General features: G+C 41.6%; 1 protein-coding gene across 1 annotated transcript in view; it reads left to right on the plus strand.

Moving 5' to 3' along the window:
* The first annotated feature begins 2,496 nt into the window (after positions 1–2,496).
* Positions 2,497–12,640, plus strand: part of LOC311140309 (uncharacterized protein) — a 29,830-nt gene continuing 19,686 nt past the window's right edge. The window contains exon 1 of the mRNA XM_084175315.1: positions 2,497–2,689. The gene's annotated coding sequence lies outside the window, so the exon portion shown is untranslated. The remainder of the gene's footprint in view (positions 2,690–12,640) is intronic.

Below are 12,640 nucleotides of genomic sequence, written 5' to 3' on the forward strand. Positions count from 1 at the left end.
TATCTGTATCCTGTAACGGGGAGAGAGAGTGAAGTAAGGGCCTTGCACTGGTCTGCTCTGTGGTTTCTCTCTCTTCTCTCTGTCTCGATCCTTCTCCAACTTCCAAGGAACACTGGTTTATTTTGTATATTTTCTGATTGGTATTAAACCTCATGGAAATAAACTGACGGAGTGTGGTGTATTACTATTAATTTGTGTGAAGAGCCGTTCATAATCATACCCCAATCATAAGTATGGGTGATTGATACAGATTGATTGGTTGCAGTGTAAAAATCATGTTAAGCATTCACCAAAGGTTCATTCAATAGTGACCTGTGCAGGGGAGACCATTTTTTTGGACTTTCTTAGATGCATACATTTTAGCTTATATAGGCAAGGAACATCTGGTTTAGATCAGTATGCTCTTTTCTGCACAGTTTTCTGTGGTCCTCTGTAGCTCAATTGGTAGAGCATGGCACTTGTAACGCCAGGGTAGTGGGTTCGATCCCCGGGACCACCCATACGTAAAAATGTATGCACACATGACTGTAAGTCGCTTTGGATAAAAGCGTCTGCTAAATGGCATATTATTATTATTTTTTTCTTGCCAAGCTTATCTATTATTTAAGACATACATGCGGGATTGCCATGTTTCATACTCCCCTTCCTCAAATCCAGATTTGTCTCTTCTAGTTCATCTTGGATAACAGCTTTAAAGCACACAGTAGTTATCTAACACAATTGTCATTAAGCTTAATGTTTTCCTTCACAGCAGTAGGTGTGAGTATAACTTACAATGATCAATTCCAGAAATGAATGTATATGTAGATAATGTATGACCACAGATCTTTAGACAAATATGTGTATTAGTTGCCCTTAGAAATGCATGACAACTGTCATGGTAATTATTCTAATCAAAGGAGAAACATTTAGATTTCTTCAAAACAATCATAGGCACTCCCTTTCTCTGTTGTTATTACCCTTTGCCCCAAGTCATTATATCCTGTCCATCAATCATATTACCCTAAACATCAGTAATCTCCTTTGACATAAAGAATGTAGACTCAGTGGAACCAAACCAATTATCTCGTAACTCTTCCTCGGTCCTCACGATTCTAAGCCCTGACATCATGACAGCAAGCCACAGCATCTTATAGTTATGATATGATGAGTTTCTCTGGTATTAAGCAAGCCAGGATGCAAGAATACAAATAACTCTTAGATGGAGATTTGATACAATGTATTTAATTATACTGCAGCAGATTCAACATAACAAGCTGCAGGTGAGTTACCACTTGCTATCAGAATGAGAGACAAAGAGATCTCTCAGTTTATATACTTCCGGATAAACACGTTTTAACCAACATCTGTCAACCATCACTGGAGGACACTCCCAACCGAGATGGTGCCAGCCGGCACCCCCAGGCGGGACATTCCATCTATTAGTCATTCTAAGATAAATAACAGTGGTCTTTCAGACTTCCTGGCTCCCCGAGTGACATGATAAATGGATTGAACACATTCCCAAATTCTGTGTAAACATGTGAGTTAAGACACATCCTCCTGAATACGTGACAAACAACAGATGTGTGGAATGGGTCAAAAGGTTAGGATTTGTATGAAAGCAATGAATAATTCACAGCGGACAGTATCTGCTGTGAAGACTGTTCTCATTGTATGTTAACCAGGGTTTGGCCCCCAAGACCAGGTTCTTATCAACTATTCATAACAGATCTCGTCCCTGATAACTTACACACACAGACACCAATTCAGTCTATGAAAATGCAGACTGAGTCAGACCAGAGACATCTCCCTCTCACACACACTACTAATCATAGAATAGAATGTGGCTGCTTGTTTTATCACTTAGCCATCACTTAATCAGTTGCCAGCCTAAACTTCAGAGGCTCAACTGAGTTCACACAGACACAGATGACAGAGTTCTAAGAACCCTATTCTATTGCATAAAACAACCATTCGATGCATAAACAGTATTATAACATAATCTTGTAATTTCGCCACCACACAACTTCAATGCCATGTCATTCTATGACAACTTCGATGACAATGTCCTCCGGACTCAACATGTTTTTGGCAATGGGATGGAATTTCACCATTGAATATGCTTTCTAAACAGCTGCAGTCAAGAAAAGGTCACGTTTTCTATCTATAGAAAAAAAGAAAAAAAAAGCCACTCATTCCTTCCATATCACTAAGCATTAGTTCAATGAATCACAACGAAACAACTAGTAATTTGTTTGAGCATGCTCAACTGTAACATTGTAGCAGGAAGAAAAAAGTATAAATTATAGTAAGAACAAAACCCAAAACCTCAGAGAAATTATAACGTATTTCTGTTCATTAATTTGTTTTGTAAAATTGGCTTTATGTTTTTTGTCATTTGCTTCAATAAAATAATGGTTCGAGTATACTGCCAATCAGTTGAGAAGGAGCAGAGAATAACTCTGGGGGCGTGGAACATGAATCTACTAGTACCAGCCACGCGCTCTCACCAGTGATACATTTGAAGTTCTAACAGAAGAGAGTAGTGGGTTTGGCAGTCATGCACTATAACGTTGGATGCCGATAAACCCCTCAGAAGAAGAAGAAGAAGAGTGCGAGTTGTTGATGGCTAGATCTCGGTTGGAGATATGCATGTTTACCGCTGATCTGCCGTATGCGAAAGAGAGAGGAGCAGCGCAGGCTTTCTGTAAGTATCCTAGCTCTATATTCTCTTAGGAAAATCCAATGGTTGACATGAACAACAATGCTATCAATGTTGAACAGTATTTTCTGTTTGTTAAAAAAAAAAGCATCGGATTTATGCATGGATTCATTCTCCAGGAGTTATCCAAGTAAATACACGGAGGACGGTTTCAATGTGTTTGCTCGACACTTTGTAACACATCTTAAAGCGGCAATCAGCAGAGGAAACAATAACGAAGTGAATCCCTGCCACTGTTTCTGTAAAAAGCTGAGGAATGGAGCTGGAGAAATGTAACCACTCTAAAATTCATATACAGCGCTATGGATGCAAGAACGGACCATCCATGATATCAAAATTATAGTTTTAACCATGGTCTGAGGCTGTATAGTCAGTGGCGATTTTAGCATGTAAATCTTGGGCAATCAACTTTTTGTTGTTGTTGATGCATGACAGCAAAAACGCAACACTAAACAATGCATTAGTTGCACTATATCGGTTATAAACATTGCCCACAAACTGTTAGGGCCTACTTAAAGCTGTCCCAACAATAGAGCTTTCTTTTCAGCGCCATGAAGTGAATCCTTACCAGTGCTACACCTGGCTATCAGCTGAGCCTCGTCTTGCAGCGAAACAGTTCATTCAGCCTCATTTACTGCCTGATATGGCTGACTCGCTTAAACAAATGTGGTTTCTACTGACAATTGAGATGTACAAACTATGGAACGATGAGTTGATAAGAGGCCATCCGTAATTTTTATTAAGACATTAATGAGCGAGCTAAGACAGAATATTTGTTCAGCACTTTTGAAATGTAAGACAGTTCTGAATTCTGTATGACAGAATTCAGAACATGAGCCGTTCTTACAGTATTTTCCTTGTACACCGAATCAGAACCGAAGGATAAATAAAGGGGGCATATAAGCAGACAATAAAAGTTCCTACATTTCACCACCAAGTCAGAACAGTAGGCTAAGGTATGAGGAGGAAAATGACCAAATTATTAGGGTGAGGCACATGGGCTACTAACAGCTTACTACACAATATACACTTAGTATTACTTTCTTAGCTACATTACACATATCTCCAGGGGCGCAACTTTGGTTTTAGGAGTGGGGGGGACATAATAATAATAATTTTGTATATCCAGTCAGATAAACACTCCAAACAGCCTACCCGACCGCATGGTCCTAAAGCACACCATTGTCTCGTTTTGTATCACATTCCAATGATAAAACTGGAGGATGGCGGGGGCCCTCCTGAAATTTCAGAATGTGTCTGCCCTGTCCCCAGTGAAAGTTGCGCCCCCTGTATATCTCCCTGGCATATTACAGAATATATGTTGCAGCATGATAGACATTTTTGGACTCACAGTTGTGCTGTGCTCACTTGAACAGGAAGGTGGCTCGGCAGTCCTTCTTGTGGGCAAAATTTGTCATGAAACTTTGTGATCAAAGTCTGGTATTCTCTGGATTTATGGTGCTTTCACGATAACTGGAACTCAAAAAAACAAAACAAGGTACAGTGAGGGAAAAAAGTATTTGATCCCCTGCTGATTTTGTACGTTTGCCCACTGACAAAGAAATGATCAGTCTATAATTTTAATGATAGGTTTATTTGAACAGTGAGAGACAGAATAACAACAAAAAAATCCAGACAAACGCATGTCAAAAATGTTATAAATTGATTTGCATTTTAATGAGGGAAATTAATATTTGACCCCCTCTCAATCAAAAAGATTTCTGGCTCCCAGGTGTCTTTTATACAGATAACGAGCTGAGATTAGGAGCACACTCTTAAAGGGAGTGCTACTAATCTCAGTTTGTTACTTGTATAAAAGACACCTGTCCACAGAAGCAATCAATCAATCAGATTCCAAACTCTCCACCATGGCCAAGACCAAAGAGCTCTCCAAGGATGTCAGGGACAAGATTGTAGACCTACACAAGGCTGGAATGGGCTACAAGGTTTATTTGAACAGTGAGAGACAGAATAACAACAACAAAATCCAGAAAAATGCATGGTCAAACATGTTATAAATTGATTTGCATTTTAATGAGGGAAATAAGTATTTGACCCCTCTGCAAAACATGACTTAGTACATGGTGGCAAAACCCTTGTTGGCAATCAGAGGTCAGACGTTTCTTGCAGTTGGCCACCAGGTTTGCACACTTCTCAGGAGGGATTTTGTTCCACTCCTCTTTGCAGATCTTCTCCAAGTCATTAAGGTTTCGAGGCTGACGTTTGGCAACTCGAACCTTCAGCTCCCTCCACATATCTTATATGGGATTAAGGTCTGGAGACTGGCTAGGCCACTCCAGGACCTTAATGTGTTTCTTCTTGAGCCACTCCTTTGTTGCCTTGGCCATGTGTTTTGGGTCATTGTCATGCTGGAGTACCCATCCACAACCCATTTTCAATGCCCTGGCTGAGGGAAGGAGGTTCGCACCCAAGAGTTGACAGTATGTGGCCCCGTCCATTGTCCCTTTGATGTGGTGAAGTAGTCCTGTCCCCTTAGCAGAAAAACACCCCCAAAGCATAATGTTTCCACCTCCATGTTTGACGGTGGGGATGGTGTTCTTGGGGTCATAGGCAGCATTCCTCCTCCTCCCAAACACGGCGAGTTGATTTGATGCCAAAGAGCTCGATTTTGGTCTCATCTGACCACAACACTTTCACCCAGTTCTCCTCTGAATCATTCAGATGTTCATTGGCAAACTTCAGACGGCCCTGTATATTTATTTTATTTTACCTTTATTTAACTAGGCAAGTCAGTTAAGAACAAATTCTTATTTACAATGACGGCCTACACCGGCCAAACCCGGACGGCGCTGGGCGCCGCCCTATGGGACTCCCAATCACGGCCGGTTGTGATACAGCCTGGAATCGAACCGGGGGTCTCGTATATGTGCTTTCTTGAGCAGGGGGACCTTGCGGGCGCTGCAGGATTTAGCAATATTCATCATTCCTTCAATTCTGACCAGTTTCCCAGTCCCTGCCGATGGGAAAAACATCCCCACAGCATGATGCTGCCACCACCATGCTTCACTGTGGGGATGGTGTTCTTGGGGTGATGAGAGGTGTTGGGTTTGCGCCAGACATAGCACTTTCCTTGATGGCCAAAAAGCTCAGTTTTAGTCTCAACTGACAAGAGTACCTTCTTCCATATGTTTGGGGAGTCTCCCACATGCCTTTTGGTGAACACCAAACATGTTTGCTTATTTTTTTCTTAAAGCAATGGCTTTTTTCTGGCCACTCTTCCGTAAAGCCCAGTTCTGTGGAGTGTATGGCTTAAAGTGGTCCTATGGACAGATACTCCAGTCTCTGCTGTGCAGCTTTGCAGCTCCTTCAGGGTTATCTTTGGTCTCTTTGTTGCCTCTCTGATTAATGCCCTCCTTGCCTGTTCCCTGAGTTTTGGTGGGCGGCCCTCTCTTGGCAGGTTTGTTTTGGTGCCGTATTCTTCATTTTTTAATAATGGATTTAATGGTGCTCCTTGGGATGTTGAAAGTTACAATTTTTTTTTAAATAACCCAACCCCGATCTGTACTTCTCCACAACTTTGTCCCTGACCTGTTTCGAGAGCTCCTTGGTCTTCATGGTGTCACTTGCTTTGTGGTGCCCCTTGCTTAGTGGTGTTGCAGACTCTGGGGCCTTTCAGAACAGGTGTATATATACTGAGATCATGTGGCAGATCATGTGACACTTAGATTGCACACGGGTGGACTTTATTTGACGAATTATGTGACTTCTGAAGGTAATTGTCTCCTGAGTGGCGCAGTGGTCTAAGGCACTGCATCGCAGTGCTAACTGTGCCACTAGAGATCCTGGTTCGAATCCAGGCTCTGTCGCAGCCGGCCGTGACCGGGAGACTCATGGGCGGCGCACAATTGGCCCAGCGTCGTCCAGGGTAGGGGAGGGAATGGCCGGCAGGGATGTAGCTCAGTTGATAGAGCATGGCATTTGCAATGCCAGGGTTGTGGGTTCGATTCCCACGGGGGGCCAGTATAAAAAAAAAAAATTATTCACTAACTGTAAGTCGCTCTGGATAAGAGCGTCTGCTAAATGACTTAAATGTAAATGTAAATGTAATTGGTTGCACCAGATGTTATTTAGGGACTTCATAGCAAAGGGGGTGAATACATATGCACGCACCACTTTTTCATTATTTATTATTTAGACGTTTTTGAAACATGTTTTTTTTTTTTTTTTCACTTCACCAATTTGGACTATTTTGTGTATGTCCATTACATGAAATCCAAATAAAAATCCATTAAATTACAGGTTGTAATGCAACAAAATAGGAAAAATGCCAAGGGGGATGAATACTTTTGCAAGGCACTGTGTGTATATATATATATTTTACATTGTTTGCAAACTTTTATATGTGAGACGTATTATTGCCAGAATAACATGCAAAACAGGCAAGAGGTGGGGTCTCAAAACAGGTGGGGCTCTACCCCACCTGCCCTGAATGACGGATCGCCAATTCAGTGAGGGGAAAAAAAGTATTTGATCCCCTGCTGATTTTGTACGTTTGCCCACTGATAAAGACATGATCAGTCTATCATTTTAATGGTAGGTTTATTTGAACAGTGAGAGACAGAATAACAACAAAAAAATCCAGAAAAACGCATCTCAAAAATGTTATAAATTGATTTGCATTTTAATGAGGGAAATAAGTATTTGACCCCCTCTCAATCAGAAAGATTTCTGGCTCCCAGGTGTATTTTTATATTTTTTATATATATTCTCTTAAAGGGAGTGCCCCAGGCCGAGACAGGTGTCTTTTATACAGGTAACGAGCTGAGATTAAGAGCACACTCTTAAAGGGAGTGCTCCTAATCTCAGCTTGTTACCTGTATAAAAGACACATGTCCACAGAAGCAATCAATCAATCAAATTCCAAACTCTCCTCCATGGCCAAGACCAAAGAGCTCTCCAAGGATGTCAGGGACAAGATTGTAGACCTACACAAGGCTGGAATGGGTTACAAGACCATCGCCAAGCAGCTTGGTGAGAAAGTGACAACAGTTGGTGCGATTATTCTCAAATGGATGAAACACAAAAGAACTGTCAATCTCACTCGGCCTGGGGCTCCATGCAAGATCTCACCTCGTGGAGTTGCAATGATCATGAGAATGGTGAGGAATCAGCCCAGAACTACATGGGAGGATCTTGTCAATGATCTCAAGGCAGCTGGGACCATAGTCACCAAGAAAACCATTGGTAACACACTACGCCGTGAAGGACTGAAATCCTGCAGCGCCCGCAAGGTCCCTCTGCTCAAGAAAGCACATATACAGTCCCGTCTGAAGTTTGCCAATGAACATCTGAATGATTCAGAGGAAAACTGGGTGAAAGTGTTGTGGGCGGCAGGTAGCTTAGTGGGTAAGAGCGTTGTGCCAGTAACCGAAAGGTTGCTGGTTCTAATCCCCGAGCCGACTAGGTGAAAAATCTGTCGATGTGCCCTTAAGCAAGGCACTTAACCCTAATTGCTCCTGTAAGTCGCTCTGGATAAGAGCGTCTGCTAAATGACTAAAATGTAAATGTAAAATGTGGTCAGATGAGACCAAAATCGAGCTCTTTGGCATCAACTCAACTCGCCGTGTTTGGAGAAGGAGGAATGCTGCCTATGACCCCAAGAACACCATCCCCACCGTCAAACATGGAGGTGGAAACATTATGCTTTGGGGGTGTTTTTCTGCTAAGGGGACAGGACAACTTCACCGCATCAAAGGGTCGATGGACGGGGCCATGTACCGTCAAATCTTGGGTGAGAACCTCCTTCCCTCAGCCAGGGCATTGAAAATGGGTTGTGGATGGGTATTCCAGCATGACAATGACCCAAAACACATGGCCAAGGCAACAAAGGAGTGGCTCAAGAAGAAGCACATTAAGGTCCTGGCGTGGCCTAGACAGTCTCCAGACCTTAATCCCATAGAAAATCTGTGGAGGGAGCTGAAGGTTCGAGTTGCCAAACATCAGCCTCGAAACCTTAATGACTTGGAGAAGATCTGCAAAGAGGAGTGGGACAGAATCCCTCCTGAGATGTGTGCAAACCTGGTGGCCAACTACAAGAAACGTCTGACCTCTGTGATTGCCAACAAGGGTTTTGCCACCATGTACTAAGTCATGTTTTGCAGAGGGGTCAAATGCTTATTTCCCTTATTAAAATGCAAATCAATTCATAAAATTTTTGACATGCGTTTTTCAGGATTTTGTTGTTGTTATTCTGTCTCTCACTGTTCAAATAAACGTACCATTAAAATGATAGACTGATAATTTCTTTGTCAGTGGGCAAACGTACGAAATCAGCAGGGGATCAAATACTTTTTTCCCTCACTGTATATAGTGTTTGTTTACAGACATTGGTGTAAAATAAGCTTATAGTTTGGGTTCTGATGGGGTATGACAGTTGAACCAAGCTCAGGAGGCGTTTATAAGCTATATTCTTCAAGAATCAATGGGTACAAATCTGTTATGATGAGTTTCTCTGGTATCAAGTAATTCAGGATGCAAGAAGATATTTAACACTTAGATGGAGAGTTGATGCAGATTATTTAATAGATACAGTACCAGGTTCGTATAACAAATGGCATACAGTGGGGAAAAAAAGTATTTAGTCAGCCACCAATTGTGCAAGTTCTCCCACTTAAAAAGATGAGAGAGGCCTGTAATTTTCATCATAGGTACACGTCAACTATGACAGACAAATTGAGAAAATAAATCCAGAAAATCACATTGTAGGATTTTTAATGAATTGATTTGCAAATTATGGTGGAAAATAAGTATTTGGTCAATAACAAAAGTTTCGCAATACTTTGTTAATATACCCTTTGTTGGCTATGACACAGGTCAAACGTTTTCTGTAAGTCTTCACAAGGTTTTCACACACTGTTGCTGGTATTTTGGCCCATTCCTCCATGCAGGTCTCCTCTAGAGCAGTGATGTTTTGGGGCTGTCGCTGGGCAACACGGACTTTCAACTCCCTCCAAAGATTTTCTATGGGGTTGAGATCTGGAGACTGGCTAGGCCACTCCAGGACCTTGAAATGCTTCTTACGAAGCCACTCCTTCGTTGCCCGGGCGGTGTGTTTGGGATCATTGTCATGTTGAAAGACCCAGCCACGTTTCATCTTCAATGCCCTTGCTGATGGAAGGAGGTTTTCACTCAAAATCTCACGATACATGGCTCCATTCATTCTTTCCTTTACACGGATCAGTCCTCCTGGTCCCTTTGCAGAAAAACAGACCCAAAGCATGATGTTTCCACCCCCATGCTTCACAGTAGGTATGGTGTTCTTTGGATGCAACTCAGCATTCTTTGTCCTCCAAACACGACGAGTTGAGTTTTTACCAAAAAGTTATATTTTGGTTTCATCTGACCATATGACATTCTCCCAAACCTCTTCTGGATCATCCAAATGCACTCTAGCAAACTTCAGACGGGCCTGGACATGTACTGGCTTAAGCAGGGGGACACGTCTGGCACTGCAGGATTTGAGTCCCTGGCGGCGTAGTGTGTTACTGATGGTAGGCTTTTTTACTTTGGTCCCAGCTCTCTGCAGGTCATTCACTAGGTCCCCCTGTGTGGTTCTGGGATTTTTGCTCACCATTCTTGTGATCATTTTGACCCCACGGGGTGAGATCTTGCGTGGAGCCCCAGATCGAGGGAGATTATCAGTGGTCTTGTATGTCTTCCATTTCCTAATAATTGCTCCCACAGTTGATTTCTTCAAACCAAGCTGCTTACCTATTGCAGATTCAGTCTTCCCAGCCTGGTGCAGGTCTACAATGTTGTTTCTGGTGTCCTTTGACAGCTCTTTGGTCTTGGCCATAGTGGAGTTTGGAGTGTGACTGTTTGAGGTTGTGGACAGGTGTCTTTTATACTGATAACAAGTTCAAACAGTTGCCATTAATACAGGTAACGAGTGGAGGACAGAGGAGCCTCTTAAAGAAGAAGTTACAGGTCTGTGAGAGCCAGAAATCTTGCTTGTTTGTAGGTGACCAAATACTTATTTTCCACCATAATTTGCAAATAAATTCATTAAAAATCATACAATGTGATTTTCTGGATTTTTTCTCTCTCAATTTGTCTGTCATAGTTGACGTGTACCTATGATGAAAATTACAGGCCTCTCTCATCTTTTTAAGTGGGAGAACTTGCACAATTGGTGGCTGACTAAACACTTTTTTTCCCCACTGTAGATGAAGAATTTGTACTTTCCCTCCTTGCATTAATATTGACTGATACATCTCTAGCTGTAATCACTGGCATGTTAGTAGTAGTTTGTACAGATCTCAAAATCAATCCCAAAATATGGGAAAACACCCCATAACTATGGCTACAATAAGTACTATTGCCACTATGGGACCCAGAATGCTTGCCATCCATGTTCCTACTGAATTACCACTAAAGAACCTTGAAAAGACTTCAACAGCGTTCAAATTGCTATATCCCCCCACAATCTTTGCATCTCTATTCGTATTCTTAATTCCATCCTGTATTTCTCTAATATTTCCCATAGCTTTAGTTAAATTCCCAAGACCTTCCTATTCTGATGGCAAGTATGCACAACATGCATCTCCCCCTATAATCGCATACACTCCCCCTTTAGCTGCTATAATAGCATCCAATGCTATGTGATTATCAATTGCATATTGTCTAATGAGTGCCATTTCAGACCGAATTGCTTGAAAACCCTTGACTGTTACTAGGTACCAGGTTTAGTCTGAACTCTGTTCAACCCTGACTCCGTTCCAGTAATATGCCTTAGGATAGACTCTGTGGCACCAAGAGTGACATATTTAACAGATTTAACTTTGTTCATACAATACTGCGAAAATACGTTATGTCAATATCATAATTTTGTTAATACCAAAATGTATGTAGAAACTGTTGATTGCCCCTTTTTGTTTTGTTTTGACACTTTTTACACTCATAAACATCTGTTTTAATGATATGTATTACTATTATAAATGCTGTTAGAAATATGCACGTAATGCCTCATATTTTGGTGGTGTTTTTAAAATTAATGCCATTACCCCTACATTTACAATTATTATTAATTACTTCTCCAGTAAGGATGTTTAGCACATTTTGTTGAGTATTATAATAGTGTTGTTTTCTTCATACACTTCAAGGAAAATTCCACCCCAAAACTATATTTTGGTATTTGTTTCATTAGTCCATTGTTGATATAGTACCATAATGTTTTGTATGTCAGGAATCAGTTTTTCAAGATATATAACTATAAAAATACAGAAATACAGCTGTATGATGCATTTAGCATCATATGATGCTAAATGCATCCTACTGGCTGCTTGGCACGGTGGAGAAATATGATGGCATATGCACAATGGTTGGCCTGTCAGTCTCAAGGTTCTCCTCTGCAGAGCTGATGGCCTTTAGACCTACTTGTGATCTTAGATAGGAAACCCAGTTTCTACTCTACATCCCAACCATGCTGTGACTCCACACCACTGGATTACCTCATCCTTCATCAGTCAGTCCCTCTCACGGTTCCAATCTCAGTGTTTCCTGCTTATAACTACTAATATTATTGTCATCGAAATGTTTTTTTCCCGACTGTAACACCAGTGTTACCCTAGTGTATACATCCTGATGTTATACTAGGAAAATTGTGTTTCTATAGTTAGGGCTGAGAGTGAGGACTTGTGAAGAGAAGAATCAACAACGAATGCATAATTAAGACAGTTGCTTTGTGAGAAGGTGTTAACCGTCGAAGGTGTAAACAAATGTTCACAGTTAGCCATTGTTATGTAGATGAAGCTGGAAAGTACCAGTGGCCTAACCTTGGCTCCAAGTCAGAGCAGGTCCGCTGGAGCCATGTCCCAGTGAGACACGGGTGCCAGCTTGTGTAGATGGCAACAGAAAAGTCAGTCTTTTGGGTAGAACACTGGGGTAAATCCTCAATGGAAATGCGCCATCATGTCC

Source organism: Coregonus lavaretus (genome assembly GCF_964263955.1).
Source record: "Coregonus lavaretus genome assembly, chromosome: 13".
Classification (NCBI taxonomy): Eukaryota; Metazoa; Chordata; class Actinopteri; order Salmoniformes; family Salmonidae; genus Coregonus; species Coregonus lavaretus.